The sequence below is a fragment of the Lissotriton vulgaris genome, chromosome 8 (genome assembly GCF_964263255.1).
Source record: "Lissotriton vulgaris chromosome 8, aLisVul1.2, whole genome shotgun sequence".
Classification (NCBI taxonomy): domain Eukaryota; kingdom Metazoa; phylum Chordata; class Amphibia; order Caudata; family Salamandridae; genus Lissotriton; species Lissotriton vulgaris.
Window position 1 is genome coordinate 348,516,114 of NC_141696.1, and position 7,384 is coordinate 348,523,497.

General features: G+C 44.4%; 1 long non-coding RNA gene across 1 annotated transcript; it reads left to right on the forward strand.

Moving 5' to 3' along the window:
• Positions 1-956: 956 nt before the first annotated feature.
• On the forward strand, positions 957-5,185 carry LOC147697033 (uncharacterized). The gene is made up of 3 exons (XR_015299135.1): positions 957-1,211; positions 3,769-3,848; positions 5,109-5,185. It is a non-coding gene; the product is annotated as an uncharacterized LOC147697033 (long non-coding RNA).
• Positions 5,186-7,384: the final 2,199 nt, after the last annotated feature.

Here is a 7,384-nt window from a genome sequence, read left to right on the forward strand (position 1 = left end):
ATGCTAGGTTGCTTTTTCAATTTCATTCACTTTTCTGTGGCTCTGTGAAATTTTTAGGGAAATGCAGTTTGTATAACGGGCAAACCTGTGTCGTCGTGGGCCTGTTGTTGTGTGCTGGCTCCTGTCTTTTTTTGTACTTCTAGATTAAAAATGATATGCAACTAGTAGACTTATACAAATTGTATCCAAGCCGCCTCAGTCTGAAAGTCCTCTCATACGACTACTCCTCTTGTATTATTTTTTTTATCTTCACTGTATTACAATTTGTTTAGGTCATTCACATTCTTTTGTATTTGCCTTTTCTTTTTCAGGCTGGACGTCTTTCACCCACTGCTTTATAGTATGAGCATCAACTCTCACCCTTACCACAAATCCTCATCATCAAGCAATTGGATTGCGGGAAACCAAGAATGATATTCAGCGTGTCCTTTTCTTACGTTCATTGCTTACAATCATTGGCTAGCGGATCAACATCATAAATCATCGTCTTCATTGTTTTGCTTTTGTTGTCTCCAATCTCCATGCGTACTGTTTTTCTTTCTCAAACCTTTCCCAAAACCCCCGTACCCATCCATTAAACAAACCCTAACCCTCTTCCCCCGGGCTGCGTGGTTACATTGAGGTGTGATGTTTCTTACATTAAATATACACCAACAATTTGATCACGCGCTTGCTGGGGCAGATGTGGTGAAAGCAACAATAGTGAAATGTCAACAAGGCATGGCCAGGATCTTCTGCGGCTTCCCAACTCAAGCTCTGTGTATAACGCCAAATAATTTACCATTAACATCAAACAACGAATGCATCTAATGAATTGGCGTAATTTTTTGGGTTTAAAGTTTAAAGCATTATGATTTAGAAAAGTTTGACGTTGCCGTGAGTACTACAAGTAAAGTTGAACTTCTTCTTATCTTCTCTTGCACTTAGTTTCCAGTCCCCAAAACCATTGTTTTGTTTCAGTTTAGCAGTTGCAATATTGGGTCACCCATGCAATGTACTGTACTTACTTATACTACCCCCACATTGTCTGTCACGCAAATGACTGCCTCTTTCTTTTTGTCTCTAAATGCTACTGGCAGGGTCTGTCTACTACTATCACAGAAGTTCTGATTCTGAACCACAGATTCTTCGCCATTGTCTTGGAAATCAAATGCAGCCCTTGCAGTGCCACACTTCATGATAAATCATCATCATCTCATCAGCAATCACAGGTAAGATAAGTTTGCAGTGAGGTATAACGCAAGACAGACTGGTCGTTCTTCTAATACTACAAATATAACTCGATGAGGGTTTACCGCATCTATCTGTTTGCATGTTAAAGATGTGGGCAATATATTTTATTATTAAAAAGCACTGTCCGCCGACCTGCATGGCCAAATTAAACCTTGCGAGGTTGCACAACGTACATTATTTGGTGAAACACTCCCCCCTCCAACCCCCCAAGAAACGCAAATGAACTTCAAATGTTTTCTTTTGAACATAACTTTGTTTCTCGTTTATTTTTAACATAATGTAATATATAACTAAAGATGATACAAAAATAAAATATATATAAATCCTACACCACAGCTGTCCCTACCCGCCTCCCCTTACCCCAACCAAATTCCCACGCTCAATGTAATGTAAAAAAAAAGTAAAAACCCAACACCCAATTCCCACCCACCAACAAAAGGATTGAAAAAGGGGCAAACAGGGTCCATCTCATAGCCGGCGGGCTTTTAAGTTTTGATCCACCAGGATCTTTACACGCTCCTCTATTTGTCTTTTTGTCTGACTACTTTGAGCCTCCAGCCTGGCTACCCGGAGGAGAATTTTTCTCTGGAACTGGCGGCACCTACATTGGCAGCCATGTTGTTGTGGGGGGGTGGACGATGCGGGGAAAATCTGGCGGCGGGCGGCTGCCTGACCACGCCGACGTACTCCTGCAGGCTTGGGGGCCGGGGCATTGGAAGAGGCAGCAGCTGCTGCCGCCGCCTCCTCCTCCTCCTCCTCGGCCTGAGCCACCAGCCGGCGGTAGGCCTCAACGATGGCCTGCAGTTTCCGCTGACGGGCCCGGACTGCCAGCTCCTTCCTCGTTGGTTTAGAAGGAGTAACTATAAAGAAAGAGACAGAATTGTTGTAATCAAAAATCCCAGCAAATCAAGAACACAAAATGTATCCAACACATAGTGGGCGGCACAGTACAGTAGCAATAGCAAGCAAGTTGAGTACCTAAAATGTTGTTTTATCTATCTTGAACATTCTACGCCTTATATACTTCATTTGTCGGACTTTTTGGCACGGCATTATGCCTGCCCTAGTAACATAGCATGGGTGTACTTCAACGGTCACATACGAACACCTGTCTTTTTCATATCTCGTTTTTTTATATCATATACTCTGTGCTTCCGGGAAATGTGACAGTCTCAAACTAACATTAATTAACAGTGGCCAGCTAGTACTAGTAAATGTCTACTCTAGAGACTATCATTCTTTATATCGCCAACAAACGTTAGGTGGTTTGTGTTTCGCCAGCAACGACCCGGAATGCATCCAGTCGTCCCCTCCTTCCCTTGCCTTTGGGTTTAACCAAAACACCGCTGCCAACACTAGTATCCACTATCCACTAACCACCGATATTGGATGTGTCTCCCACCCACGCAGGCAGCTGTGTTTTCCCCCTTTCTATGCTTCCACAACAACCCACGCATCCAACTGCTCTCAAACACCTGCATTGCCGATTCCAAAGTATCCTTCTATATTATATGATTGGTGCTTTTTCCTTGCTCCTTTCATCATACTTAAAATCAATCTCCTGTTAATCCATTGCGGTCATGTAATGTTGTGGATAAGACTTTTTTAGTCTGCCACCAACCTTTCACAGCTGAGTTGTAGTCACATAGAAGAGGCCTGTATAACTTATTTTATCAATTCTCGCCGGTGGTAATGCTTTTGCTAAGCTTGGTAATGACAAAGGTGGCGTCATATATTGTCAAGTTGAACTTCAAGTTCATTATAAATATCAGACTACAGTGAGGAAGTTTTCCCCACCCACCAAGTAATGCGGATCACTATTGAATGTAACTTACCATCGCCCACCGTTGTTGCCTCCTCCCCCGGTGCTGCCGGTGCTGCTGTAGGTGCCTCTGGCCCTCCATTCCACTCCGGGATCGCCTCTGCTGACGCCGTCGCAGCGCCGCTGCCCCCGTCGGCACTGGTGGATGGTACCGGTTCTGCACAAATAAAAATAAGTAATTTAGTACACCTTTTTAGATGGATGCACAGCACCCATTGTACTTGTTCACCAAGAATGGAGTTCTGCAAAACAGTTAAGTACAACGTACGTAATCAGTAGTAGTACACATTGCCTAGTACAGCAGAGTAAGTAACACACTACACATATTAGCATTTATTTGGTATGGTATGGTACCCAAGCTCATCTCATCTACACTGCTACTCTAGTCCTTGGAAAGTTAGACTGAACCATGTAACCTAACCAGTTTGTACATCAATGACATGTCTACAGTTTTGTGCATGCTACCTCACAGCTTGTTGCGCAGTACGAGAAGACGCCTTTGAGGCCACATGATAGTTCAAAGCATACACCTGAAGAGTTTGGAAAATAGAAATGCCCATATTTACTTTTTGAATGTGGATTGTGGAATCGAGTTTGCTTACAGCCTCAGGTTACACCTTTTTTTTAGCATGACAGCTAAAAACGTTGAATAAATGTATGTAATGTTTTCATACTGTCTAACGTGCACCACTTTTGTCATTATCTTTCGACAGATGAGAAGATTTCCTTCTACGAAGCAAAGATTTCCAGAGCTTACCAAAAAGAGGCATATGCAACCAGTATACGTTCAATGGTGAGGGGTCTCCGACATTTCCCACATTTCCCTATCATGCACTGGTAGCTGTACAAATGTAGATTACTTTTTATTCAGCCTTTTTTAACTCTGGATTTTTTCTGGTGGCCCTGGCCTTGACGTATTTCACGGAACAACTTAAAAACATTGATGTTACTTACATAGTTACTTCTAACAAAATAAAGGTTTTCAAGTACCACATTGACTCGGAAGTATATTTTCAGTGTCTGTTGTCTTGTAGACTTACACGAGAGCGTGAGCAAAAGGGGGTTACTTAGGTTATGGATTGTGTAATAAAAGCATTTGGCATCTTCATATTGGGGTTCTGGAAAGGGGTAATTGAATAATTGACCAATGACTGAGCCCATATAGGTTGGCGTTCATTGAATTGTGGGTTCCTCTGAGTTCTGTGACTGAGGTGTAAGACTGTAAGTAAGTAAGGTCCAACCTGCCTATCACCAACAACATCCAATTTTGTGGTGCATACATAGTTATGTATGTGACTGCATAGAAGAATACCCGCAAGAGTAGTAGTGGTATTCATTACTAACGCTTACAAAATAGTAGACCAACATCTGGATGCATACTTGGTTGGTGTCAATTGGCAAAGAAGAGACATTACAGAGGAAAAAGCATAAGACAGGAGTGGACCCTGTGCCTTCCGCTCTTCTATCACAGATTTTTTGGAAAGATTAATACCTTAACTAAAGAGTGGGCAACAGGGCAAGCTTACCTACAGACAGTCTAGTAGTAGCACAGAGAGTCATAGGAGAGGCTCTTTCAAGGAACAGAAAGGCAGGGACAGATAGTAACACCCAAAATTTTGAAAACATAAAACCAAACAAGCATTTGTCAAAATTTAGTTAGGTGAAATGTCATTAATCGGTTGGAAAAAAAGCTCCGTTAGAAAGTGAGGGAAATATCATTGTTCCAAAAGAAAACACTGTTGGACTTACTGGGGACAGCAGCAGGATCCTCAGTAGAGGAGCTCTGTGCCTGTGGTTCTTCGCGTTCACCCGCCGACTCGGTCCCAGTCTTCTGCTTGCCCCTGGGTTCTGTGGTTCATGCAAGAAATAATAATAAAGAAAGAGGAAAACATTGAGTGCTGTGAAACATAGACAGCATTTCAAAAACCACTGCTACAACATTAAAAGAAACAAACATTGGTCTACCAAATGACTACTGCCTTGCATGATTCACTGACTAGTGTATATACTTGGAGAAAACAAATCAAATGTTCCATAAACATTCTGATTGCAGATTACTAAGTAACACAGAGGCAGTAAGACCTGAACAACACCACTGATTCAAGAATGGGGTAATCAATCAATTATCTGTAAGTAGCCATTTCTTTTTCATTTTTTGCCAGCAAAACGCATAGATCACAAGGAGGAGACATGCTTAACTTTGTGCATACTTACTAACACAAAATTGTACGTTCATGGCATCATATTTTGTTTTGCTACTGACTGAATGCTACTGCTGCCCTACCCACTCAATAAACAAACTACATCAGTTCTATGGAGGGCTGAGGCAGGGGCGGCTCTAGGCTCATGGTGGTCCTGGACTCCTGGCCAGGGAGCGTAGGTGGGGGGCCCGGAAGAGGAGGTCGGTGCGGAGCACGGAGGCCAGTGAAGAGGGGGGAGTCAGGGTGTTTGGAAGTGGAACAGAGCCGGAGGCACCAAATCCCTGCAAGGGGCCGCCACGCAAATATGTATCCATCCTCTGAGGATTATTACATTAAGGATATATATTGGTGGGGTGGCCCCTGGCGTTTGGTGGCCCTGTGCAGTTGCACAGCTTGAACATGCCTAAATCCGGCCCTGGCTGAGGTAAGAAGAACAAAGTAACTTTTGCATTCATTGCCAGAGGAGGATTCATGCAGAAGAGAAGGCCGTGAAAAAAAAATGATACAATATGCATTGCAAACACGTATCCATCAACGGCTATTTCACTGACGGACAAAGGAAGGGGACAAGACTATATAATAGCATTAACTAACTTCAGTTCTCTACAATAAAGAAAATCTCACACCAATAAACAGCAAAAGCTAGCGCCAAATTGAACACGCAAGAGTCAGTGAAGATGAAAAAGCGCAGCACAGACCAGTGTCATACAATTACAGTAGATATAATAACGGAATACATTGGAAATGTAACTAGGAGCAACAGTCATCGCGTTACTTATTCAGCCAAGATTTACAAAGATACAATAACAATACTTATACTACTATAGAGATATATATTATAAACAAACTTTTTTTTTTGGGTAGCCACTCACCAAGACCCACGACCTCGACGCCAAGCAGGTCCAACAGGTCCTGCTCCCGGTCCAAAATGTCTGCCCAACGGTGGGTCAGCTGATGGTGGGTACGCCGGATACCGGAGCAGCGGAAGACTGCCCGGCGCACCTTCACCCACCGCCGGAGACGCTCCTCAATATGGTGGTAGCCGGAGCCGGGCCTGCCACCTGCTGCCAACATCAAGGGGAGGTAGCGCTGGATAAAAAACACCAGGGCAGCCACCTCCTCCTCCCCAAAAAGTTGGCGGGGCCTCACCCCTAGGGGGCGCATTCTGCCGCAAGGCAGCCGGGTTTTTTGGGGCACTGGAGCCTTGCCCTTTGAGCCGCCACTGCTGCTGGCGCCCTTGACCATGGTTCTGGGTGGAGGGGAGAAGAAAAGTTGAAGACAAAAAGGTAGGGGAAAGAAGAAGCAAGGTAAAAGAAGGAAGTAAAATAAAGCAATAGAAAAGTTGTAAAAGTAGAAATAAAAAGAAAAATATAAACCTAGGCACAGAGAGAAATAGGTAATAACTAAAGAAAGTTGGAAAAAGTGGGTAAAAAGACAAGGATTAAAGAGATTTCAACAAGATGCAAAAGTAGGCCCAAAACCATAGCCAGAGTGTGTGATCCAAGATGGCTGCGCCCATCGCGACCGCATGGGTAGGTTCGCGCGATATTTAGCGCGATCACGCACTTTTGTAGTGCGAACGAGAATATGAGTTCCCGAACATGTCTTGCACAACGCGACCACGTTAATTGTGACCCGGAACAGGAAATAAGGGAACGCAAGCAGGCGGGACAAACTTCTGGGGAAACTTAGCGCGCTAGCCATCCCAAGCATGCAGGCAACGCCCCGAACACGCGCACCGCGCTCCCGAAGACGAAAAACGGCGCGCGAACGGGCCCAGCAAGCAACTCCGCATGGCTGCGGAGCTACGCGTAGTTCGCGGAGTGCAACTACGTCTTCGCGGAGCTCCGCGGAGTCCGACTCCGCGAACTACGCCCAGGGTTAGTATCCACCCCACCAAGACTTATCTTGCCTCTCCTTACTCTAGCCTTCAATTGTATCACCGGTGGGGAAATTGATGATTTAGAGGGAATTGTTACAGCATTCGTGTTAATGTTCGTAGCACGATTTTGCAGTGCATAACGAGTTACTCCAACCCGGTGAGCCAAAGTGTCTAAGTTGCAGCCACGGTTATCCAGGCAGTTTTTTGGTTGCAAACAGACACCAGCAGCACCGTGGTCTCCCTCCT